Here is a 27,480-nt window from a genome sequence, read left to right on the forward strand (position 1 = left end):
TTTCTTTACTGTCAGCAAAGAAAGAGGATTGATGTAGTAGGATGAGAAAAATAAGATGAACTTGAAGATTATAGAAATGTGATGAAACTCAGTTTTAGGAAGTGTGGGATCATTCTTTTGGATTACTTGTAGACTGCTAAATACTTGTGTAGATTGTACTTCTTGATTTTTAGCATGATCTCTAATTCATAGCATGCCTTCTGATGAGCTTTAATGCCCTCTTCAAGACAATGGGCAGGTATGGCTTGGGAAACAGAGAGCTCCAAATACCATTCCTGGCCACCAGTTTGGACAGCGCTGGTAGCAATTAACTCCCACAGGCTTTGCACTTGCAAACAGTCCCATATGCTTTCATATGGCATCTGTGTGCTGTGCATTGCAGATAAACTTCATTTTGGAGCATAAAAGTGCTTACAGTGGTGGTCTACAACATGGGGTTCTTTTTCTGTTTTTAGTATGAGTATGTTAAACAGCTAGTGTGTGGGTCTGAAAAAAACCCCACACACTAGCAGTAATAATACTGATAGTAAAAATGATAGCAATTGCTGTCACTGTTGTCATCAACATGTGTCCTTGGATCAAGGACATACAATATGGGCCCAGCCTTACACTCTAGTGTTGTGTGCTGTGTACCTGGCTTTAGGGATAGAGAAGTTCTGGAGTTTTTTTAGCCTTATAGAACACCAGTTTCTGTACCGAGCTAGTCCCTTCAATGACAAATCAACGAGTTAGAAAAAAAGCAAACCTACTAGAACCCCATGTATCAGAGGTATCTGTATGCTGAGTCCATAAAAAAAGGTTATGTTGTTATCCACTCAAAAACTGCATTTGGGTAGAGATAGGTGAGCATTCATTATGTACAGCACGGTGCAAGGACTCACCTGTCAGTTTTGTTTAGCCATGCTCATGGAAAATGAATTTGAATGGGACAGGTGGAGCTAGGGTAATTAAAAAATGGAATGTCTACCATGTGCAGGTTACAAAGAGAGTTTGGCTTGTTAAGTGCAGTACAATTAATGCTGAGGAGTGTGATTACTGTTTTGGGAGCAGACACCAGAGAAGAAAGTGAAATAACTGTTTCAGATAAAGGGTGGTAGTAGCAGGAGGGCAAAAAGAATGTAACTGTTCCTGAATGTATTTGGTTTGGGGGAATTAATTACAACTACAAAATGGTAATGCTTTTATAGGCTGCATGAGAGCTATAAGCTTGCAACAATTTTCTGGCTTATATTTTTAGAAGTTGATTAATATTTTACGTATTTGCAAATAGTCTTCTTTTAAGGGAGCCTATTTGTTATATAAGACTATTTAATGCTCTAATTTTCCCTTCACTATTTTATTTAATTTTATTGTAGTTCTGGTGATTGATTTCAGAAGTACATCTTGGTAATTAAATAAAAATATTAGGTTAGCCAAAGTTGACTAAATAAAACTTTTTTCCTAAATTTTAGTAATAAGATAGTATTCAACTCTACAATTAATTTGGTAGCCTTTTTTTGTGCATTGTTACCTTTTACAGGTGTTTGAGATATTATTTGGGGAAGAGGAGAATTTAGGAGCATTGCTTTTAGAAAACTTGTGACCAGTTATGGTTTCCTTACCTGTACAGTGATATGATGCTAACTGGACAAATTCGAGACACAGGAGGTCACTAAGAAAGTACAAATGTGTTGTTCCTTAGGAAAGCAAAAAACAGCAAATATTGCTATAATTTTTAAAAAATTGTTAATTTAGTGAGAGAAACTTAAGTTTTCAGGGTATCACCTGGAGTCTAGGGTTGTACCTACAATTGGTGGAAATATTAATTCATTAGGGACCATGTCTGAACATCTACCAACCTGAGCTGTTTTTTGTAGGATATGCTGCTATAATCTCAGTTCATGACAGTGTAGTTGTGTGGAAATTTCTTTTTGTGCCATGTTAAAAATACTGTTCGAAGCAGTATCGCTGGGGTGGGGGGCAAGGCTAATTTAAATATATCATGCAGTTGTCTTTATACATCAGCATTCTCAACCATTCTTTATGTCTAATAGCTTCCTCTGAATACAGAAACCAAATATATGCAAATGTATGAGGAGGCATCCATTGTTTGGCTGCTTTTGTGCCTGAGGACACTTTATGAAGTGTCTGTGATTACAGGTGCTTTTGTTTCGAACGGCATTTCCCCTAAAATAGCAACAATCACCAGTAAGAGGAAAAAATAAGCCTTGCCAATATCAGCTGCATAAATGAACTCAAGGGTGTTCAAGGGCCCTTCTAGTAAAGATAGCTGGTAGGGAGATGGTCTCTGGCATATGAAATGTGTTTTATTGGGGTTTTTTCTGTGAGAGAGAAGAATTACGCCTCTCACAAACCCAGTGGGAGTGACACTGCTGTGTAATGGGGGCTAACTTTAATGCCTCCACTTGAAGAACCCCATCGCAGTAGTGGGAGATTCAGGGAGTGGGAGTTTCTAACTATTGCTTGCATACAGCTCCCACTGTGGAGAAAAACTGCACAAAAGCTAAGATCAATATAACAAAAACTAAGAATTGTTAAATAAGCTGTAGGGCTCACTTAGGGAAAATGTTTTTTGTTTTTTGTTTTTTTTTTTCACAAAGGCAGAAATTTAAGCATTCTCCCTCTCTCCCTGCTTGCTAAGGACTCTGCCTGAGGCTGGTTGTTGGGAAGGCATGCTGTTCTTCATGATACCTTAAGCGCTTCTGCTTTCTGCCCCTCCTCCTGCTTGTGATTCCTGTGCCTTGGTGTTGGATATGTTGATTTCCCAGCTAACCATAGCTGCAGGTATTAAAGAATGAATGAAAAACTCTATCCTTAGACATGAATTTAGATGTTAATATTTAGGCCTTAATACTTATCACTAACACATACTATATGAAAATCAAGATCATACCATCCTATTCTTTTGGTTAACTAATTTTAAATATTTTTCTCTCTGCTACATCTTGTGGCACATGATAAGGACACTTGAATGACATCACAGCTTGGATTCACTCTTAATACAGATTCTTTCTCCTAGGCCTTTTTTGTTGAGTCCTGGTTTGAAGATGCTGTGTTTGTTACATGCCCAGCCGAGCTAGGGTGCCAAGGATACTGTTGCCATCTCTTCCCTCAATGGCTTTTCCACAGAAGACAAATAGAATAAGTATGACTGAATGCAATGTCCAACTTCTAGAAATGCAAACCTGGATGTGGTATCAGGTTATAATCTCATATCCAGGCAGAGAGAAGAATGTGCAACTTGGTCTCAGCATTTTAGAAATGACCTGCATTAATACTAGTTCATTCTAAGGTAAATCCTTCCATCTGATTCACAGGCAGTAGCTCTCAGGTCAGGTTGTTCATACTCCAAGAACTACATTTTGTGTACAAATAGACACAGATTCTTAATACACGGATATGCTTAAATAAGAAAAATGTACCTATCTAATGACTAGCTCTTAACTGAGACAAAAAATGGAAGAACATTTTTTTCTGTTAGCAGTATTTCGTTGGACCAGCAGCAATTTTGGATACTGTTGCACATGGAAAATAGGAAAATAGGAATCAAATTAATATACACTTCTTTACATGAAAGAAAACAGTAAAGGCTTATTTAAAACAATCATGCGTAGATTTTTAGATTTTTATTTTTAATTAAGATTGACTGGTAAGAAAAAAAGTTGATGTGAAAATATAGCTAAATATTATTAATAGGGTGCACAGATGGAAAATGATGCAGGCTTTCACACTGGGAGATGAATGACTGTATAATCCAAAATCTAAATAGCAGAGAGCAAAAGAGATAGATGTACCCAGCAATGTTTCAGTGTGCTGGGCTAATGTTGACTAAAATATATGATAGCTCCAAAATCAATAAGAAAATCCATTTTGGGGACGTAAAGGATGAAAAAAATTGTGGAAAATGTTGGTTCCCCAATAGACTTTTTAAAAAGCCAGTTTTAATTTCTGGTGATGCATCAAAAGAAAACATTATCTTCTGTAGTGGTACTCTTCTAAGGCAGAATGCGTGAGTTTCTATAATGAAATAGATGAAACATCAGATGCAATTAACTTGCATCTAACCCCTTATTTTTGCATAGCAGTAAATGCCATTAGCAATTCTGATCTTTCCTTTATGATAAAGTGTATCAACTCCTTTGTCTTATTTTGGTGTCTGTATGGAGACCAATTAATTTCAGATGAGTTTTTACCAAGGTTCTCACTGAGAAAGTTTTTATTATAATACATATGACTTGCCAGAGAAAAATAATGTTACATGGTTTTCAATAGACTACAGTAAGTAATCCAGGTCCCAGTAACCCAGTTGTCAGAGATTGCGCCAAAAAAATAAAGCTCAGGATATGGATACAGTCTCTTTTCAACAGTGTTAAAGACAGGAAGGTGAAGAGTAGAGAGAGAGAGATCTTGCAGTATAAGGTGCCTGTGATACATGAAATAATTTGGAGCCATGTATTTTTGTGCCAATAGCTAAATAGATATCAGGAGTTTAAATTGGTTTTGGATTTCTAGAAGGTCTTTTGGCATACTCTTTCATTAAATGCAAGTTTTACAAAAGTTCTACAAGCACTTCCATACTGTGAACCATTTAAAAATAGATTAAGAAAAATCCTATAAAGCAATAAATATAAATATTAAATAAAGACAAGTAATTCCAAACAGGAAATTGCTTGCATGAGCTATGGTCAAAAACAGTGTTTAAGAAGGCTTTTCAGTATTAGGTTAGTGAAGGAGTTGTGGAGCACACACAGCCCATTTTCTTTGTAGGGAAAATTTCCTGGGCATCTGAGCAGGTATATGACCCTAAAGAAGAGAATTAGTGATTGCAATCATGTATAGCTAATCAAGCCTTCTGCAGTGAACCATATTTGAAAATCTTCCGCATACACAGGATGCTTCAATCGACTTCTAATTTTTTCTCACACATTTTCACAGCAGTCAAATCTTGTATATTTGCTAATATTCCCTAATCTCGTTAAACAGAGCATGGAAGATAGTTGGTTGGGGAGAAAAATAATGTCAGACTTCTGTAAACTGAAGCTGGGCTGCTGTGGCTGCTTTATAAGAACTCGTGTTTATTTCTCTGATGTGAGAATTGAGAATGCTCTGCAGTGCAAAACCAACATCGCTTTTGAGTGAGGAACGATGCCTGATCCCCTAGAGAAATTCACAGGCTCTGTTTTTACCTCAGTTGATTTTTCATTTAATGAAAATCATGACAATGTGCTAGATACACCCAAATAATAATCTCATGAATAAAAATGTTCATTTTTATTGGAAACATTCTTGATGAGACTTCTTTTTGAGATATCTCACCTCCAGTGTAAAAATTACAGTTTCTTCTGTACTTACACTATCATTTGTGTTTGTGTAGCACATGAGTATTTTCTGTGGGTTCTGCCATAAAGAAGCAATCTCATATGATTTTAGACAAGGAAAATAAAAAATTACCAAAGGAAAAAGACCTAGCCCTCAAATATTCAAACTATGACAGAGGTCTTTCTTCTGACTGGTTCCAAGCAGTCATTTAATGGAGTATTTCCCATATACATGTATGCCAGCTCTCTTTCCCATTTAAGTTGTCTCACTGTAGAAAATGGGATTTTTTTTTTTTCTGTCTTTGCTGGCTAAGCTACAACCAAAGACAGCAGCACAGGGCAAGACTGTTTTATCTGCAGTAAAACACTGGCTTCAAGGCAAATTTTCTATGCCTAGTTCCATAAATTAACAGGAAATTGAGCTTGGGGTTTGAAATCTTGCATTCTTGCATGGCAACAGCAGTTTTCTTGATTGATTTTTTCATCGTCTAGCTTTGTACAGAGATGGTGGATGGTCTAATATCAGATCAGACAATCACGTTTTCCTTTTCTGGCCTTAAAAATCTATGGATAAAAACACTCCAGCCTCTTTGATCCCCAGTTTTCCTATTTTCAAATTGAAATAATTCTTAACACATGGATCATGGGATGTGCTAGGACTGTTCAGTTTTTGCAAATGCAATGCAAAGAGAAAGGCATTTCTTTTTTAAAATAGAAATATTCAAATACTGTTACAGACTTGGTTTAAACATTTACCAAAGTATCATCTGGCTGTCAGAATTAATCTAATATGATTAACAATTTTATTATTGTGATTGCAGTGCAGGCATTTCAATACAAGTTCGCAAGGGATTCCTCCTGCTTAATTTGTATGGTAATCCACAGTCATTTATTCTACTTTGTGCCTGTTTGTATGGGGTGGTTATAGTCTATGTTAAGGTGTTTGTGAGCTGGATAGGCAGCTGGATTCATGCTCATTAAGCCTCAAAGCCTCTCAGTTTCTCCCCTGCTAGCAGCATTCAACGTGCTGTGGTTTTGTGATTTGGAAGTACAGCACTGAGGGAACTGATCTGAAACCACCAGTCTAATTTCACTTTGGTCTTTTTTCACTTGACTGATCAGAATGATTTTCAGTCACTCCAGTCAGGGCTGGAATCCCAGAGGTGAAAAGTCAGCAAGTAATCTATTTAGCCACCAGGTCCTCCAGGTGGAGTTTAGCAAACTATAACAATGATTGTATTCTCTGCTCTCTTATCATGGCATGGCCATTGGTAATGTTGTATTGGAGCTTGCATTTTAAATCATGCTTTGCAGGAGGTGTGGAATTTGCTGTAAAAATTCCCTACATGATGAATCCGGACACAAAAGGTTGCAATGCAAGAACCATTTTTGGCACCAATTTAAAGATAAGCTTCAGTGGCTTTTAATGAAAAATTGACTTTTCCATCCAGAGTATTCTCCCGCAAAATCCAAGCACAGAAAGTATCTTCTGTGAGAGAAAAAGGTGTATTTGGTGGATATGTGTTACCGTTTCTCTCCAGCTGCTGCATAAGTTGCAGAGGGCAACTTCCATATTGAAAGAAAGGTAGAATAGCAAAGGAATACCTATGAATTTCTCTGTTGGTTAAATAAGGCAAAATAAATACCTTTACTTATTTGGCCAGCAACACCTCATTTTGTTATGCCTAAATGGCCTTTTAACCACAGAAATTGCTTCTCAGGTTTCATGATTTTAAGTTCTTGCACTTCTTTCAGGGTGGACAAGGTAGAACTGAGAAGTCACTTGTGTGAACTGGCAGTTGTTGTTTTCTGGTTACTTGAACACCTGGGAAGCAAGCATCACAAAATTGTTAAGTATAACATCATGGAATCAGGATGACTTTGGGTTTTTTATTAAATGCATTTTTTTAATCCCTGTTGCAGAAAAAAAAAAAGCTGGTTTTATAAACTTAAATTGTACTAAAATAATATCTCTTCTTAAAAAATCATCTTGGAATGTCGTGTGTGCATGTATGACATATATTTTATCAGATGTGAGCTTTTAACTTAGAAAGTAACCTCTTTTGTAAGCATGAAATCATTTAACCAGGTGGAACTTGGAAAGATTATTTATTATTTTTAAATCTACTGGTTTTTAATCAATCTTATGTTTTGTGAGGCATACCTGTGAAACTGAGGGAACTAAAGAAGAACTAAAATCATTCAAAGGGGATATTTCTGAATAGTATTCAATTTAATTTCAGCTGTCCTTTTAAGACTTGGATTTTGGTCTCATCTCCTTATACTCCTGTCACATCCAATAAGAAAATATTTTAAGGCCAATGGGTTTTGGTTTTTTTCCCAGTCAGCAGGATTATACCCTTAACTTGTTTCTACTGTTAACCAGGCATATACCTTCCTATAGATTCTTTTTCCAATTTATCTCAAGTACTGCTATTTCTCAGGATTTGATTGTCTCCAGAAAAATCTAACTGGGGGGGGGGGGGGGGAAATCCAGCAGAAAAACCCTCCTTCTGTTTTATGTTACTGAGCTTTCATAGGGTTGCTGTGCAACCCTTATGATTTTATCCCAGTTTCCAGTAAATGATGTAACATTTAGCACTATTAGTTCTAGGTTTTTATTATCTTAAATTCTTTGTACTTTGATCTGCTTTTGTATGTGGGAACAAGAAGATATGCATTAATTCTATGCATCCAGGATATCCCAGGTGTTTTCTCTTTGGGAACCAAAAAATAGGGAAAATTATCAAATAGGAGGAAATATTTTGAACATGTCTTCCAGTGTCCAGTAGGAAAGCTGACAAAGCATTCCTCAACTGAAGATCCTTTATTACAAATCTTTAACACTCATGGCTGTTAGAGGCAAAATAGATTCAATTATTTTGAAAGTGACAAACTCTAATCAATATTCAATTGTTGGTGTGTTAATTAGGAGATGACACCTTGTCTCTATTATTAGTACAGGCAATTTGTGCTGAAGTTCTTCTCTGTTTTGACTGCTGAGTCTCTAGTTAAGAGACTGACTCACTACAGAAGCACCAGCACTTGTCTTCTTGAAGCTTAAGGTTAGCATTTACCTAACCAACACTCTTAAGAAACAGGAAATTTCTTATGTTCTCATTTCTCTTCATTACAGAAGTCTGACATTATTCTTCTCCCCAACCAAAGACATATTTCTATGGGATTATGTCATATGAAACACTTTAAAGAGCCTTTGTTCATTCATTGGGCAAAGACAAAAATGCAGTTGTTGCCATATCTGCCTGAGCTTGTTTCTGAAGGGCAGGTGCATTGCTTTGGAGTCCTTGACTTCAGTGTGAATTTGCTTGCATTATTTGTCTATGATGTAGTTGGGATGGTCTTTCTATGAAGATGAATCCCTATTAAATTCATGTCTTGTCTTTGTTTTCAAACCATTAGGCATTGTACATACTTTTGTGTTTACTGAATGCACATTTTAATTTAAGAATCAGGGTGGAGAAAAACAGGAATTGGAATTATTTCTCACAGTCATAAAAGTCTAGAAATTGATATCCTATCAAACAACTGAATTATTGTTTACACAAGTAATTTAAAAAAATTTTGGTAAAATTAGGAGAGTGTTAATGTGCTTCTGGTTCTACAAGTTCATTTGTTTAATTAGGGCAATAGAAATAAACCATATATTGACAAGCATCATCCAGAAACTTCTAGTTACATGGATTAGTTCTAGGTGGTTTGCAAGGGATTTGTCTTGATGATTCTTGTGGCTGCCTTCTAATTTAAAATATTTTAGGATTCTATTAAATGCTCTCAGTCAAGGATTATTCATAATGAGGCAAAGTCAAATGTAGGCTCATTGTAACCTGTGGGATGTGAGTAAGTACTGGAGCTCTGCAGCAACACAATTTTTGAGAATCTCCCTGTTCCTACAGATGTTGGACTCTTCATACATTAAAAATTTTGTATACTTTCTAAAAGTATCATGGTACTTCACTTTTTTTCTTTGTGGGAAGCTATATAGTTCCAGAAGATAGATGGTACTTAATAATCTATTATTAATCATTAAAAAATAATATTTTGTGTAAGAATATATGAAACAAAAATTGGTATATACTACATAATTACATAATAATTTTTATATTTTAAGTAATTTCATTTATTATATTATTAATTATTGTATTACTTATCACAATTAATACATATTTATTAATACTTAGGGAAAGAGGGAAAGCAGTGTGTGATGTTAGCATTTAGCGTCATGGCAAAAAAATTCAACCATTTGTCTTAAAAATCTATAAATTCTGCAAAAGATATTTGAGTACCATTGCTTTCCAACACCAGTATAACCCTGGTAACTTTTTTCCCTGGTGGTTCCATCTGTGTTTGGTTTTTTTTTATTTCCCCAAGACTTTCCTGCTGGGCTACTAAATGTGCATTGCACTACAGCTTTGCATATTTTTTTAAGTATTAAATGTTAATTTGGATACATGCAGTTCATCCTTACTAGTTTTTTCCTTGTTTTATGATACTGCTTTTCTCCTCTGAGTACAAGGGGGAGAAAATGAATGTTGCATGTGGAAAGACAGGAATGAGAATGGGAGCTTTTGCTCATCAGGAAGTGATGGTGTATAACCCACTATAGCTCAGTATATTTTCAAATACAGCCTTTTGCCTGGCAACACTGTCTTACACCTCCATGCAGAGATGGAAGTCCTCAGTATTTTTACCACTTTCCTAAGCTTTTATCTGTGTGATTTAGCTGGGCAACACTTAATTAAACTCCATTTCCTCTCTTTACGCTTCAGGTATTATTATGCAGCTTCCTTCAAGAGGTAATTTGTAGGCTGTTTATCAAAGCTGTGAATTTAATAATATCAAAAACATGCTACTGCGCTGGCACTTAGTAAGATGCATTGACATTTCTTATGAATAGAATTTTCTCTCCATAAGTATGTTGTTCATCTGCTGAATATTGTGAGCTTTCAAAATAAGTAAAAAACCCCCATGATTTAGTCATAATATTCCCTTACTCTTATCACCTTCATAGTTAGATACTGTTGTCTAAAATAAGAACTTGAATGCTGTAGTACTTTCATTGAAACAGGAAAACCATGTTTCATTTAGCAGTGTTACCTGCAGCACCCAACTAATGGTTCTGTTCTGAGGCATGAGGGAAATGACAATGGTGCCCTGTCAAACTGTTGGACACACAAATAGTCTCAAGTTTTGGTTCCAGAGCAGCACTGATAATATAATGCTAGAAAAGGTCAAACTCAGATTTCCTGTGGAAAGTGGGCATGACTCATTAAAAGGTTGGGAATTTTTTTAGGTGAGAGACTTCTCAATAAAAATAATCATTGTAGGAAGAGCGGATGCTTTCTTTAATATAATGTAAAATTACTCAGTGTTTTTTCTACGTTGGTTCACACTAATATGTAACACGATTACAATGTTTGCTCTTTCCTTAACTAGTGTCTATAGCTCTGCTTTTTGTGCAATTTGCTCTCTTTTCTCTAATTCTTCCTGCTGCATTCAGGAGGTCTCCTAAGATTATATATCTAAAATACCCCAAGTGCAAATAATGAAAAAAAAAAGATTGTGGAAGCAAATATAGAAAAAAGCCTGCAACTTCCCAAGTCTAACTCCTGCTTCCTTTTTTTAAGCTTTTCTTTAACTTTCAGAAAAGTAGTAGTATGACAACCAGAGCACCTTGCAGATATTATACAATCAGAAGTGAGTAAGATAATTTAAATTTAAAGCTCATAATATGAGGTTAGGTATGTACATTAACACTAATGTCCTTGGAAGCATTGTGGAAGACCTGTGGTATTTTTCTGAACAAAAATTATTCTTGATTAGTCAATATAAATTTCATGTACAGCATTTTATTTTATACTTTTATTTTATACACTGTTCAACTTTCACATTTTGGGGCTCATTTAGCTACCTGGGTTTTTTTTTTAAGAAAATATGAATTAATTATTAAAGCATTGAGAGCCAATGACTGATGTTTATGGTAGTCTATATGGACAGCCCAATTCTTCTATTGTTTTCTCTTTGAATAAATGTCTACAAGATTGTGTATTTGTTTAATGTGTGACTGATGTATATGAGAAAAGATTTATCATGGGTTCTGCTGTACAGACTGTGGCCTTGGATGCTGTTATTTGAAAATTCCTGGCATAAGATTGCCGTTGCTTATGTAACAGAGTACTTTCTCTGAGCAAATGCAGTTGTGTACTGGCTGCAGAATCTCTAAGTTAGTTCTAGCTGTGACAGTCACTGTGACAGAAGAGGCAGTGTCTTGGAAAGAGCTTCAAAAAAACTGGTCTGTCCTCATCTGCACTATCCTGTAGCCTCATCTGCTGCCTCAGTGATTGAGGTGCTCGTACAATCACAAAGTCAAATCCAGAGGGCTTTCTCACCTGTAGTCCTCCGAGGCATTCTTCAGTACTGCATGTGAACAAGGGTTTCATTTGCATTGGGCTGGGTACACACAGGAGAAGGCACTCTAGGATTCCCAAATGGGACTTCTGCTGCCAGTTACCTAAACAACAAAAGAAGGGCTGAGATATTTGATCAGCTCAGCAGAGGAAGTTGTGCAAGGACAGCATAACTAAAAGTAGACCTGCTGGGTAGACTATAAAATATTTTTAGGTCATCTTAAAATGCTCCTTTGAATTAACCCTGGTAAATCAGTGTCAGGATATAGTAACCAGAGGCTTGGATCTCAGAAAAGAAATCAATTATAAGATTACTGTAGTGTTTGGAGCTAATGTATTCAGGAGAGGGAAAAACTTCAAAGAGAATTAGTCACTACCTTTCAGTTTTGCTAATTAGTTTAGTAGACTTGTAAATGTGTTTGTTTCCTCAAATGTCTGTCTGTTCTCACATGAATGTTAACATAGAATGTAAGAGTACATCAAGTGAAGAAGTTGTTATTGACCACAACAAAAGACCAAGTCAAGCTTAGTGTGAAGCCAAATGCTGACCACGTGCTCTGTCACTCCTATGTCAGAGCTTACTCATGTGAAGGACAGTTACACTCTTGTTTTGTGACCACATTTTATTTCTCCTCTTCTTTGAATTCTATAAATTTAGTATTTCAGAGGGGAAAAAAATTGACTTTATATTTCTCTGTAGACATAGCTTCTCCTACTGATTGTGCTTTTCAAGAGACTATTGTGGCAGATCACTAGTCCCCTGGATTTTAGGGCTGCCTGCATAGTTCTCCAGCTTGGAACACTCTTTGGCTTCCTCAGCTCTGGACACAGTTGAATAATTAATTTATAACTGCTAGAGGAGCTAAAAAGCCTGGAAAAACTTCAAGTTTGCTATTGTCAAGGGCTGTTCTTGATCCTAGGCTCATTATTCCAAGGCCTGAATGTTTTCTTTTTCACAATAGATTATGATGGTATTTTCTCCTCTGCAGCATCTCAGACCCAGACACCTGTGATTTCCACAGGCTTGGTGTTAACACCCACCATCTCTTGCCCAGCACTGAGCATCGTAGAATATCTGGAGTTGGAAGGACTCCACAAGGATCATAGTATACCCCTGCCCTGAACAGACAACCTCAAAAATCACATATCATGGCTGAAACTGCTCACAGTGTTGGCCAAGCTTATAAGTTAGTTCTGTGTTGAATTTTGCACTACTAAACTTCATGAAAGATATGAACTTGAGAAAGATGGCAGCTCCAGTTCCATTTGAAACAGCATGAGGTAAAATTGGCACTCTGCAGATCCAGACCCTTAGATATGATTTTGTTCCTCTTTTAGCTGTTTGAAAAGAAACCAGAGTGCTCTCTTCAGGCACTTCTCTGTCATAGATCTCCTAGAAATAGCCAATGCACTGAGCCATTTGCGAAAGATAATAAAGGTGACATTTTCCTCATATTATGACTTCATCTGCTCACAGTGTCCAGTGTTCTTCAGGAGTCCTATAGGCTTTCAATGTCTAAGGCTCTCTGCATCTGAATTTCTTTTAAAGAAAGTTCTCATAAAGGATCCTACTGTTCCAAGGCCACTGTCAGAGGAACTGGAGTACATGTTTGCCTTTTGGACCTCTGTTTTTCCAGTATCAGTCACTAGAAACCAAGTACTTAAGAAAACCACTAGAAAGCAAGAAGTACTTCAGAAATTTAATACTGGTACTTCTTCTTTTAATAACAGTGCCTCTTCTAATTTATGTGGCACTCCTCATCAGGTGCTTTCATGCTTAGTCTGCCTCTGAAAAATACACTTTTAGCACTCATGAAAACATAAATTGCAAAGATACGTAGACATGGACAACTGGGGAGAGGTATCACAACTTTTTTGATAACATACAACAGCATTAGAAAAATTCATCTGTTGACAGAGCAGTGTAAGCACAATAAAGTCACGAGACATAATCTCACCTTCCCCAGAAAAAGGAGTTTGAAAGGACTGCAAAGGTACAGCCAAGAAAGAGGGGAGATCTCAGATGATAATATTTAAGGAATGGCCCATACACTGGTGTTGCCCATCTTGTTGCAAAGTTTTCATACTTCTTGGTGATTTCTCATGGGCAGCTCCTCACAGCACTGACTCCTCCTTCTTCTCAGCACAGCCAACAAACTCCATCTTCCTCCTAAACCAGCTAACCTACTATTTTACAATACCCACCCTAACTGGATCTGGCTGTGACCCATTAAGGGCAGGCCTGTTCCTAATTCTTGATAATTAGCACAGCTGTAACTCCTTAGGGGCGAGATTACCTTCAGCACTATATTTTCCTACATTCCACCCATCCACACACTGGCATCTATGTTGGGATATGTACATAAAGCTGATCCTGTGGCAAGACTACTTAATGAAACAGTCTGTGTACTTTCCTTCTGACAACCATATTCCCACTTCTCTACTTTGCATTAGATCAAGTGATTTTATCACAAGAAGGTGAATCAATAGATCTTGTTAAATCATCAGAAAACTTGCCTTCTGCTTTTTCTGTGCTGGCAGAGTTAGCTTTCTAAAGGATGAGCCAACTGACCTAACTCACCGTGTAGTTGTATAATTCCCTTTATCTGACACAAGGCAGAGAAACAAGAATCCTTGACACAAAAATGCAGGGGAAAAAAAATGAATTCTTTTGCCTGTAAAAAACTAGTATCTAAAAGTGAGGTAAGCATTGCTCAAGGTCTCAGTCTTTAAATCTTTCTCTTGGACCCCCTTAAAAAAAAAGTTGATTTTGTAAAAAAAAAAATAAAAAAATTAATATCTTATGCAAATAATGTGACACATGAATGAAGAAACCTCACAAAATGATTTATTGACTTAACATTTTTATATCATGAACATGTTACATTTTTCAATAAAATACATGTTATTGCTGGTGCTCTCTGGGACATATTTTCTGGATACCCATCTCTTTATCATTTTCATGCTTGTTTTCTCATAATCACACATAGACTGTATTATTGATCAGCTCTGTTTTGAGCCAGAATCCCTAACTTTTTATTTTACATGTGTTCATTAATATTTACCTGAACTAAATTCTGAAAGGAAATAATCTTTATGCTTTTCTGATGCAATAGTGCATTCTGTAATCTCTTGTGGTGGTACTATTTACTCAAAAATGAAAATATAAATTCATTACAAGGAAGGGCCCATTACATTTTTAAAACTCACTTTAGAAGCTGAAGGCTTATCTTTGAATGTGCTGCAGCTGTCCTCTGATCTTGTGAATCAAATTCTAGGTTGCTGAAAATGAAATGAAGCTATTTGTTCTTTCCAGCCAACAAGAAGTAAAATTAAGTCAGATGTCACAGCTTGTAAATATTACTGTGCTTGTCCTTTGAGTAAAACAAGCAAAATCCAATCCCAGATTTCCTTCTGCTTAGCTTGTCATGTCTTCTAAGGCTACAGTGTCTTCTAGTCATGTACTGCAGTATAGCATTTGAGGGGTGTTTTTCCACAGGTGCTTAAAAAATTTAGCCACAGAAACATGTACTATTCCTCAATTATATATAAGAAGGAAGATGAAAGATAAGCATGTGCCACAGTTAAGTATGTTTTTCTAGAAATGTTGGAAACAATTCTTGAGATGAAAAGCCTGTAGAAAACATAAATTTATCCTTTGTTTTGATGTTTTTACTTTCCATTGTAAAAACTGAAATATGGGAGCTATTAAATGACAGTTGTAAACTCCTTACAGTAAACAGAAGGTTTTAACTCTCTGCTAGGCCACAAGGTGAACTCTGAGAATGTTGTGTTCTCTCTCAGCTGATCCCAAGGAACTCTGTTTATGCTCTAAATCAGAAATAAGAATTGTGTGCACAGCATTATCTTACTCAAATAATTCTGAAAATATGTTCAGTTATGTCTCTAGGAAAATATTCTCATCAGCTGCATGAAAACAGCAGTTAAAATATATCAGGACACTGCCCTCATTGTCCTTTACCAGATTATGTCAGTGATGGTCAATGCACCGAAAGCAGAAACAGAAGCAAGGGCTCTTTTTCTTCCTTTGCTTTGGAAATCTGACAAGGACAGGCTGTGCTCCTATCCATTAGTGTAATTTTATGTTTCACAACTGGAAGGAGATACCTTTATATTCAAATAATTTCCTCCTCTGTGTCCACCAGAGTGTGTCACCTTTCTGTTTTCTTTCTGTAGCCCAAAATTCTTTGTCTGTGGCTAACTCAGCCTGCTGAATAATATTCATACTACTTTTTCTTCTTCCTATTCTGTCCTACTGAATTGTCTATTGCTTTAATTATCTGTGCCCCCCATGGGATATCACAGAATGTGCTCAGCCTGGCATGGTGAGAGAAGGGCTCACTCAGCCTTCCTCTCTTGTACTTTTCCTGATGGATTGCTGAGGTACTTTTTTTCCTTTGGTTGTGTAGCCACCATGAGAGTGATATCAGGAAAAGAGTTAAAGTCTAGCCCACAGTAAGGGCAGGTGTAAGTACCAGAATGACACTCCGGAATTATTTTGAAGATGGCTAGCGATGTCTGGTTTAGATTTGGGAAAACCAAAATGTAGGAGCGATACATAACAATGTGAAAGTGGGATCATATTTTCAGTGTTAGGAAGAAATACAAATGGAAGAAAGGAAGGATTTGGACCATGCTGGATAACAATGGGGATTGTTCTGGAAAAACACAGAGGGAAGTAGAAATAGATCTAATTGATAGACCCAGGAATTGCAACATGAGAAAATAATGGTAGTTGGGAGCAATAAAGGATTGCATAACAAAGGGGAATAAGAGGAGCTAACTGTAATTAATACAGTTAGAATGGAGGAAGACTTCAAATAAGATGGACATAAAGAAAAAGAAAGGGAATATGCAGAAAATTAAACCATATTTTTTCCACATTTTGTGTTAAAATACTGAGCAGCTCAAGTGTAATGATTCTGAAGAAAAAAAGAGAAAAGAATTGGACAACTTGGATTGGAATGTGTGGATGCACATTAAAAACAGAACAGCAGCAGTATTTGTGGAAGATGTGGAGCAGCTGTTCTGCAATGTCCAGTTTTATTCTTAAATTCTTATATTTCTAAATTCTTTATATATATTCTAAAATTTTTTTATCTTCCTGGCGATCAAGTTTCTTCTTCTAAAGTCATGCTTAAGGTCAAACCAAATCAGGAAACAGTGGTCTTATCCAAAGCTTTATTACATACACTTTGGTGGAAGGTCCATTTAGAGCTTGCACTTTTCACCAAAAAAAGTCAAGTCAGAGAAAGGTCATACCATGCAAAAGGAACAGGATAATAGCAGATGTAATTTGTCCCAGTGTGCATGCACCCTGTCATGCTGTGATGTCCTTTTCAGGAGAAGACAAGTGAGGGTTTGTTGTTTATTCTATGCTTAGTTCTTTCCATGTTGCCATAGATTTTGTTGACAACCATGTGTCTAGTTTTATGAAGAACTTAACTTTTGGCCAGGTTTTAATGAAATCAAGAATATTAATTAATATATTTACATCATAAACACATAAAGCGTTAATATTTTAAAATAAAATTAGTGGTTATGAAGTGTTCCCCAAAAAAGCACAGGAAGGCATTGAAACCAGCTTTTACTGCTGTGTAGAACAGCAGCACGCTATGGTAGCCTAACACGGCATTTTATATTTCTCCTCTGGCAGCTCCTCCACATATGCTGCCATCAGTCACAGAGATTAAAATATTCTGAGAACTCTTGCTCTACCAGTATTAAGCAGGCTCAGCTCTGTTGTCAGCTTCAAGGTTGTCCCATGCTCCAGGTGGGTAGCCATGGCATGGATGGTGAACAGCAGGCTCACTGCTCTAGCAGCCTAGTGCACTGTCATGGAAAATGTCATGTCTTCTGTTTTATCTCAGTTTTTCAGGAGTTTCATTGTCAGAAGTAGGCAAGGGATCAGGATTTTTTAGTCACAAGATGTTTATGGATGAACTAATTTATTAATAAATAAAGAGTCTAGTGTTGTAGCACAACATCCTTTTCATGCTGCTGCCAGGTAATGCTGCTAAAAAGAGAAGGAAAACTTATGCTGTGAGGTAACTTGGGTCTTAATACTTTAGAGGAATATTTATAAATTTAATTAAATAATATTTTTAGTTCTATTGCAGTTAATGACAGTATTAATAATTTTCAGTGGCATATTTCTCAAATCCACCTTCTGTAGCTTTGCTTATTTTCAATGCATGCAATACTTCTGTAAGTAAAAAAATACACATGTATTTAATTTCTCTCCCCTTTAAATCTCAAATCTATTTCCAGTTTTTCACAGTGACTATTTTCTCTATTATTTTGGCTGCTTGTCAGCAAAGAGCTCTGGCAATTGGGAGATCTGCCTCAGGCTGTTGCATTCTGAGACTGTAGTTCTTTTCTATTCAATTCTCACTTAAAAGCAGAAGAGTTAGGGTTTAACTGTGAAGAAGCACTTTTCTGAACTGCTTTTCTATTTTGAAGTTAAATTAATAATATGATCTTAAAAGGGAAAGTTATAGATGTAAATTATAGGATGCTTCAGTATCTTTGTTAGGCTTTCCTAGAAAGAGAAGGCTTCAGAGTTTTTAATATTTGTATGAACTTTTATGTTCTTTATAGTATTTCCTTACATTTGCTATTTTGTGTAGCTGCTTCATTCCTCAGCTGCAAATACTATCAGGCCTGAAGTTTCATTCCAGTTAACTCCTTGAACTGGGAATAGGTACATATCTTCCGCTGTTTTTCAGTACTGGATTAAATAAGAAAGCAAGGTGTGAAGGTGGAAAGTCCATTCTCAAATAAATTCCTATGGGCAAAACTAAGATATGGTATATACTTAAATATTGTAAAAATTGGCATGTCAGAAAATATTCAATTATTTTGATCCTGTGTAGGACATGATAGACTCAATTTTGTCCACTGTCAAAGATTTTGCCCTTGGAAAACTGTTGAAAGATCTCTGTTACCAGCATTGCTACTCAACTTAAATCACTCCGTACCCTGTGGGGTTTTGTCTTGGTTTGTTTTTTTTTGTTTGTTTGGGGTTTTTTTTTAACTTTTTCTCTTTTTTTGTTTTAATTTTTGCTTCCAGTAACATTCTGATATGAAATACCATCTGTGTCTTTTTCAAAGCTTGTAGATAATTTCCTTTGTAAAATCTTAAAGCACATGCAGAAACTGCGAGTTCATTTATGACTTTGCAAGTCTTCAAGGTGTTGGGTCTTTCTGAATCTGCATTGGACAAAATATTTCCATGAAATGTTATTTGAATGTTAAAATAATTACAGTACTTAAAAATTATAGTCTGTGCATTTTTAGTGAAAACATGCAGAATTATGGTTCAGAGTTGATTATTTTATAATAGCCTCTAATTATATTATTGTTTGCAAAAGCAAGGTGATGTTTGTACTTGCAGCAATTTAAAAACTATAATTTTCCTGTATAATTGCCTAGCTGGAGTAAGACAAAATTGACCCCAACAAAACATCTAGTCTGTGATAACTCCAGCATAGCCCCTTTGAGAAAGAGGAAAGAGGGTGTGTTCAGCTGCAGGCTGAGGCATGCTGAGGTTTGTTTGGAATTCAGACCTCTCTTTTCAGGGATGCTCAGTGTGTATTTAAGGTAAGAGCACATTCATCCTGGTCAATTTGAGAATTACTGTAATTTTCTTTACTACACTACTCCATGCCTGGTGAATTGCTTTATGATACAGAAATAATGTAACATATTGCCTTTGTCATATCCAAGAATACTTTCAGTCCCTGAAAGACATGATCGACTGGCACTTAATAAATCCCATGATAATTTTTAAAAAGACAGAATGCTAAAACATAACAACTTCATTCTTCTTACAGCATCAGCTGAATTCACTTTCTTGTTAAATTTGACTAACACAGTAATGCTATTAAAAGTATGTCTGAGAAGTACTTAGGCCTTTGGCAGATAATATTTTTGTATACTGGCCAATAGATTAGGAGTGTTCAACCCTTTCTCTTCCAGGGCTGTTAAAATTCAGTTGCATATTCACAGACAAAGTCTCTGCTGTCCTGTGTCTTGTCTAGTAGGAGCTGTCTGGCACGAACATTTTAGAGGGTTTTTTTTTTTTTTGACAAACAGTAAAATCCTGTACACACATAAAATGGCAGGTTGTAGCATGCACAAAAGTGATATAAGGATAGGTGGATAGAAAATCTGGAGAGGCTTTCCAGTATGGTATGGTGAAGGGTCTGTGTCAGTGTCCTTGTATCCTCCTTAGCTCCTGCTCTTTCTGTGCAACTACAAAGGATGGCTGAGTTAGAGCCAAGAATAGTGCAGTATGAATAAGTGATGACCGTGCCTGCACACTATACAGATATCATAGTTTTGCTTATAAGCATTATTGAAATACTGCTGTCTTTGATTTCCAGTAAAATGCACAATAAGGAACAGCTACTGAGTATCTTAAAAAGGTGTTTTTACTCCCCTCTGTAGTCTGGTCTAGTGCCCAGAGACATTGTTCTTAGCAGAGAATATTTCAGAGGAGTGGGTTTCTGTTCAACATGACTTTCAGCCTTATGTTTGCATGGGAAGTCATCTTAACTTTTATTAACCCAAATATATGGACTATACCTTCCTATAAGGTGCAATAAAATTGAATATAAATACATGGATATCAAAACCTGATGAAATATCAGCATATTTTGGCTGCTGACAATTTCTGGAGGCTTTAGTGGCTTGCAGATCAATAGAATTGTGAAACCAAGCTCTTAGCTACTTTGATCAAAAGTCTGATTATCCATCTGTACTATGACTTGGATTCATCACTGCCTGAAAAAACTTCCTATAGCTTCTTCAAAGATAGTAGGCCATACCAAGACCAAATTATTTTCTAAACATTAAAGTGTTTTTAAGCATGTATAGTATATGATACTACAAAAGAAAATTTCCTGATTTTCTAATGTGGGCTCACCTGTCAGAAAGGATTATGTAGAAGCAAGGATAATTTCATGAGCTTGCTTTAAAAATGGAGTGTTAGTTTACCATTTATTTTTGGAATTTGCTTCCAACTTTGTCTACGCTTGATTATAGTTTTACCTAAGGAAGGACCAGTGACTGAGAATTCTAAGATATTAGGGAAGTTCTCTAAAGTTACCTGTCCTTCGGTGTGTCATTGCACCATTTTTCTCCACAAACAATTTTCCAGTGGTTTGTCTAATTTGCTCTTTAAAACTCAAGCCAAATTGTACTTTTGCAATTTTTTATGGGAAGATGATATTGAGCAGTCTCAAAAACCTTATATATAATTTATTTCTATTATATATTATTTAATTAGAACTTTATCATCTAGATAAAATTATAGCAGTAAAAGTATTTTTATATTAATTTTTTCAGAGAAGTTCTGGTATTGTGGTAATGTGTTATTCCTCTTAGTGTAAATTTTATACCTCAGTGCACAGCAGCTGCCTATACTGCATGTCCTACAGGACACTTCAGAGGAGATAGATTTATACAATACAGTCATAACTTATAGGTATTATAGGAAGATGTTTTATCAATTACATAAGCAAAAATACCCTGCAGAATTTATACCTTTTAGTTATTAAAAAGCAGTGAGTTTCCTAAATTAGTTATTGGAAATAAAGAGTTCAGCAACAGAAATTAATCACTGTCACAGTCCTGTGCAAGTCTGGCGGATGCTAGGCAGTGTGGAACATTTATTTGGAAAACAGAAAAATATTATTATGATACCCTTAATAGAAACAGACAATCAAACAAATCTTAATGTGAAAAGGTTTTTGCAGTCATAAATCATAATGAAAATGTGCTGTAATGGAGGAAAAACATCTTCATAACTGTATGACCTTGGTGGAGAGGGCCACATTCTGGAAGGGATATGCTCTCATCAGATGTTTTTCCATTTCAAAGATATATGACACATTTATCAAAATACAGAATAAAAGACATGCATTGTAGCTCCTGGTAAGATCACATTGTATTTATCCTTACATTTTCTGTTGATTAAATATGTTTTTTCTCCTTTGTTGAGAATATATCTCTTTAAAAGGAAAAATTTTAAATGGAACTTAGTCTGTGCCAGCGTCAGCCTGGGATGTAACACAGCTGCTATTCAGCCAACCTGCCCGTATCATTGAGAAAGGATTTATTTTTACATACATATGTATATGAAAGCTATTTAATCTCTAAAAATAATTTAATCACTTCATCCCTATTGAAGGGGAGAAGATAATAGAATATTGAGCAAATTAAAAGCTGAATGGTGAAGATATTTATCTTCAGCCAAAGAAGAGATTGGTATGAATTTAAACTAATGAAGAACCAGTAGCTGATTAAGATAGATGAATAGTTATTTACATACTTTATTATTTGTTTATGAAAGGTACTGTCATCTCACCTAATGTAGCATCAGCAGGAGGTAACTATCATCCCTCTGGCCAATCTGTTCCAATGTCTCACCAAATTCATTGTGAAAAATTTCTTCCATGTATCTAGCCAAAATCTACCATCTTTTAGTTTGAAGACATTAACAGGCCTTACTAAAATGTGTCACTACTGAAGCAATGAAGGGCATAGCAAAAGATCAGTGATGTCATTTCCTGGTGAAGGTTTGTCATCTATCAGTGCATGAACTTGTATGGCGCATGGCTTCTGACCCTCTTCCTTTGTGTAATGTTATGCCCTTCCTGCGGGTTTTCTCAAACATGGATTTTTGGAGTAACATTTTGGAGTAATTTTTAAATGTGACAGGTTTTGTGCTGTGAAAGAAACAGGCCCCATAATAAACAGCTCAGCAGTATAACATAATTTTTTTCAGGTCACCTTTAAAGACAGACATGGTGTTCCTACTGTGCTACATGCCCCCAACAAACTGCTTCCTTAGCAGGAGCTCTGTTGTTTTATTGATAGCACAACTAACTACAATCCTCTGATTTCGTAAGTCCCTTGTTACCTCCTTGATACAAAGCATCTCCTACTGTGTTTCCTGACTATCAGATGATCAAAAACCTGAACTCTGAAAACAACAGTAACTGCAAATCTTTCTTTCAGAATCCAGTCTTTGAAATAAAAGTTTGGTAATAAATTAGTAGATGAATAAAATATATCTCATTAATATACATTAAAACAGTAAGAGAGAGCAGATTTTGAGCTAATTAAGGAAATAGAGCAAGAAGGAGAGTTCAGCTTTGCTCTGTTCCTAATGAGCTATATGGTGTGGACAGTTGGTCATTTAAATTACAGCATGGTATGTGATTCAGAAGACAACTACAATTGTAGATTCAAGGAATAGAATAATAATGATTGTATATCAGGTGGTAAATAGTAGAAGAATACTGATTATATTTTATGTGGTGCAGTGCCCAGCTGTTCTGTACACAGGATCAAACTGTGATCTTGGGCTATTTTTCAGTGAAGAAGGTACTCACAAGGTTTTAGCACCCACACTGAAAGGAGACTCTGGGAATGCTACTGACTTGATTGTATGAACAGTTCATCAGAGCTTCATAACTTTGCTTTAACAAATCTCCATTTTGGGAAGTTGTCCCATCACGCACTTTCTCATGAAATCTCACTGCCAAAAGTATACTGACTGTGTCTGGTGTCTCACACACCTTGTGTGACCCTGTCAAAGGGATTTTAAGAGTTCAGTAGCTAATGAAGTATTTTGCAGATTGCACATTCAGCTATGCTGCTGTATTTACTCTGTGGGGTAGGAACTGGCAAGTCAAAAATGCTTTAAAGACATTAAAGGGGCTTTGACCTAGTCTTGGAAATAGTCATGTTACATATTAAAAAGGCTGTTGAACTCTCTGGAATAGCTGCTTCTTTATAAGAAAAGTGGGTAGTGAGTTGGACTGTAAATTTGTATAAAATAGCCATTGTTGTTTTTCTTCATCAGTTTTGAATGGAAGCAGTAGCTAATAAAAGTGGCACTTGCTAGAATGCAAGTGTTACTTCTGGAAGAATCCCAAGCAATTTGAATATGTTTGCAGAAATCTAGGGGAAACATTCAGTCACTGTGTACACTGACTCCACAAACCAGTTCAGCATGACTGAAAAGAAACCTCTGCTTTTCATCAGTCTGACCACAATAACTTGTTTGATATTTCTGTGATATGGTGGTCACAGGAGAAGAAACTGTGGATGGAAAAAAATCTAGCCAACTTTTTTCAAAGCTCAGAAAATGTTCAGTTTGACTGTGATTTGGGTTTTGGATAAAGAGACAGTGAAAAGAAAACATTTCTCCATTGTCAAGACTGGCTTTGTTGCACATCTGATTTCATATTATTGCTGGGCCTTGTGTATTATGAAGATCTAAAGATCATTGCATTATATTTATAAGAAACATATATAGATGTATAAACACCACATGTTTCTTTAGGAGCCCAAATCTGCATTTTATGTCTGACATAAAATATTTAAATAAAAATTATTTAAAGGAATAAGTTAATATTCCCTGATTGTGACTATATTTAGAGTACCAGCATTCTGTTTTAGAAACAGATATATGTTGAAATATTGAAATACAGCACAAAAGGCCTCAGCAGTGGGTGTAATTCCTTTTGTGTGTTTTCTATGCACTGAGAGTAAAGATGGAGAGAGATTTAAAAAAAAGGAGGTATAGAAGAAATTAATGAAAACCAAAAGGCTACTGAAACTTCTCAAAATGCAGTAACACTCTAATGAGCACCTATGCAATATTCTCTGAGTAATGCATCCCTGGACTTAGGAAAAGGGCAGGAGAAGTTGCTGTAGATTTTTCTCCTATTGAAGAAAATCCTTTCTTGTTTGTTTTTTTTTATTGATGAGGTGCTCTGGTGAAGCACAAGAAGATGAAACTAGCACTTTGATTACTTTATGATGTTAAAGGACTCAACATAAAAGGGGTGGAAAATGCTAGGGGGTTTTTATTACTCTTTTCATAAATTATCATTAAAAATAGGACAGTCTCTTTTGAAAGTAGAGAACCCTATTGTTAACAGTTGGACCCACTCATTGTAATCACATTATCTTTTCACTAAGGACAATTACATTGATGATTTAAGATCCAAACTCATAAACAATGAAAATAAAAGAGTATTTTTTATTCTTGGAAATCCTATAAAAACCAACTGTTTGATGCTCAAAACTGAAATTGTCCTGTGTCCCATAGGAAGAGAGCGTAGAAGGCAGCTTTCATTATGCACTGATCTAAAAGCCTTATTCCACCAAATTTATTTTATGATGAAACAAGTTTATTGTGTTTTGATTATAGATAAGAATAAGGATAGAATATGACAGTTGGAACGTACATCTGAACTATTTTCTGCTAAACAGAAAATTATCAAATGTTTATCCAGTTAGACAGTGTCTGAGGTTATCAAATGCTGGAATTCAAAACATACAGCAAACAGAAGACAGACATCCAGTGAATGACAGACATTCCTGCTCTCTCTTGCTCAAACACATACGTTCCAAATTCTCAGGATTTGGGCTCTAACTATAAAGATGTCTTTGTTTCACAGTAATATGTAAATGTTAGAGAAGCAATGTATAGTTGGCCTAAAATGACTTGTCATTTTTCAAATTCAGTGGATATTGCTAATTGCACAAGATGCTATTTACAATAATAATTTCTGAGCCAGGTAATGATCTTTTGCACTTCATGTAATAGTTTAGATGTTGTGTCATGCTCCAATGCATTTGGACTTATTACCAAGTCATTACAACAGGAGTAAGGCTTTCGTAATTTACAGAAGTGATTATACTGTGGAGTGTAGGTTGTCATCAAGTAAATAATTGAAAATGGTGTTTCTTTCCCTCAGGTCCCCTGCCACCAGCACATTTCTCTACTCTGACTATTAGAAAACTGTGTCTCAAGTTATTGTTCAGGCAATTCAGAACATGGTTACAGACTTCTTCGTTTCCATCAGTCTAAATGCAAGATATGCTGAATTCAACAATGCAAACTTGGTATGCTGGTTGTACTCTACTGATAACTTCTGATGTAGAGAATGGAGTTTTATTTTTTGTTTTTCAAATGCTTGATGATTTCACTCCATCACTTTGTTTTACAGTTATGTATGTTGTACAGATTGTCACAGCTTTAGTTCTGCAACCCATATCTCTTTAGGGCATTTGCCTCAGGGCTAGCCATAACTGTCAAATTTCCTTGTTTAAATTAGTTTTAGAGTGTATTGCAGGAAGAAACTGACTAATGAAATTCAGATCCTGGCTGTATATAAAAAAGGGGTTTTTTTCTCATTGCAAGATTTTAACTTGTGTACTAATTTTGGGCTAGTTTTAGGAATGTCTGAAGCACCACTGCTAGACTTGTGAGCAATCCTTGTTGCACAGTAGACCAAACATGCTCCAGAGATCAGCCTGGGTTCTGAAGAAGCAAATTGGGGTACAAATGTTAATCTTGTATTTAATTTTCAGTTTTTTACAATTAAAATCTTAGGTGTATGTCACATGGCAATCAGCTGCAGAAGTTTAAAAACCACCTCTTAGAGAGATGTGTCAACAGGTTATGAAAGTGTTCATCAACAGTGCAAAATTAAGTGGTTTTAGTTTATATGGTCATGAAAATGTGGGTTGGGCTAAGCTGCTGGATTTCAGATGAAGTGGCTGAAGAATGCAGGTCAATGCAGTAACCTCCAGCACCAAGGCTCGAACATATTGCTGTGGAACAGCAGCATCTTCAATTACTGCAGGTGCTTGCTAGGCAAGATATACATGTAATCCTTAAAATCTATATTCATTTGCTGAAGACAGCAACTCATGGCAGCCTTTGCCTCAGTGACAGTACGTAGTTCTACATTGGATCTTTGAGCTGAAATTTTCATTTACTTTTTTAAAAGAAAGTGTAGTTTTTGAACTTTCATCCTCTTTTTCTCTGTTCATGCTAAAAGGTTAGTATGTATGTCTACTTTCAGAGACCTAGCTGCTCTGCAATGAGGATTTTAAGACACTGACAGTGTTTTCCTTAACACCTGATATATAGTTTTTCATATGCAAGAGTGATGTGTTCATCATAAGGGTTTATTTAGAAGTATAATAGAAGATTATGAAGATAGAGTAGAAATGGAGAGGAATTTTTAAAATTGAAACCAATCCCTAAGAGCTCTTTCTGACCACACCGATGTGCATTTGCTAGCTTCTATCATACTCATAAAACTGAAACAGGGTTGTTCTTGGTTACTGGTTCTACAGAACCTCTTAATATTTTCTATTAAGAAAAAAGTATAGCCAAAGAGGATAGTGTGTGCCTCATACCTGCAAGGTGCTCAGTAAACAAATTAAAAGTGTGTGCATGAGTAGGGAGTAGTATCTAGAAAGGTTAATGAAGAAAACAAATTTGTTTGAATCTTAGGTTAAGAAAGACATACTGAACTAAACCATTTAGAATTATGAAAAATTAAATAAAATGCGTCAGGTTGGTAAACACTTTATTTCAAGGGCTTAGCTCTGCATTGCAATCTTCCCTCTGCAGTGTCATCTTTGCTGGCTTTGGGGTGGCTTACAGTAACAATTGTGTCATAGATGCCTGGCAGCTGTTGCAGTGACAGGCTCCAAGTGGTCACTGTGCCATAAAAGGCCTTCAACTGAGAGACATTTCCCTATTACAATGGCAGTTTCTCATTTATTAATAATCCTCACAGAAAGTAGAGGAGAATGTGTATGTTTGTGGGAAGGTAGTATGGGGAAGGCAAAGCCCTAAAATTGTCCAATGAGAAGTAATCACAGACAGAGCAATC

At 36.0% G+C, this 27,480-nt stretch overlaps 1 long non-coding RNA gene across 1 annotated transcript; it reads right to left on the reverse strand.

The window, feature by feature from the left end:
- Positions 1–6,948: 6,948 nt before the first annotated feature.
- LOC135298128 (uncharacterized) lies at positions 6,949–13,790 on the reverse strand. Its single transcript, XR_010360114.1, has 3 exons — positions 13,702–13,790; positions 11,726–11,847; positions 6,949–7,143 (listed from the first exon to the last, which is right to left on the reverse strand). It is a non-coding gene; the product is annotated as an uncharacterized LOC135298128 (long non-coding RNA).
- Positions 13,791–27,480: the final 13,690 nt, after the last annotated feature.

The sequence above is a fragment of the Passer domesticus genome, chromosome 3 (assembly GCF_036417665.1).
Source record: "Passer domesticus isolate bPasDom1 chromosome 3, bPasDom1.hap1, whole genome shotgun sequence".
In the NCBI taxonomy this organism is placed as follows: domain Eukaryota; kingdom Metazoa; phylum Chordata; class Aves; order Passeriformes; family Passeridae; genus Passer; species Passer domesticus.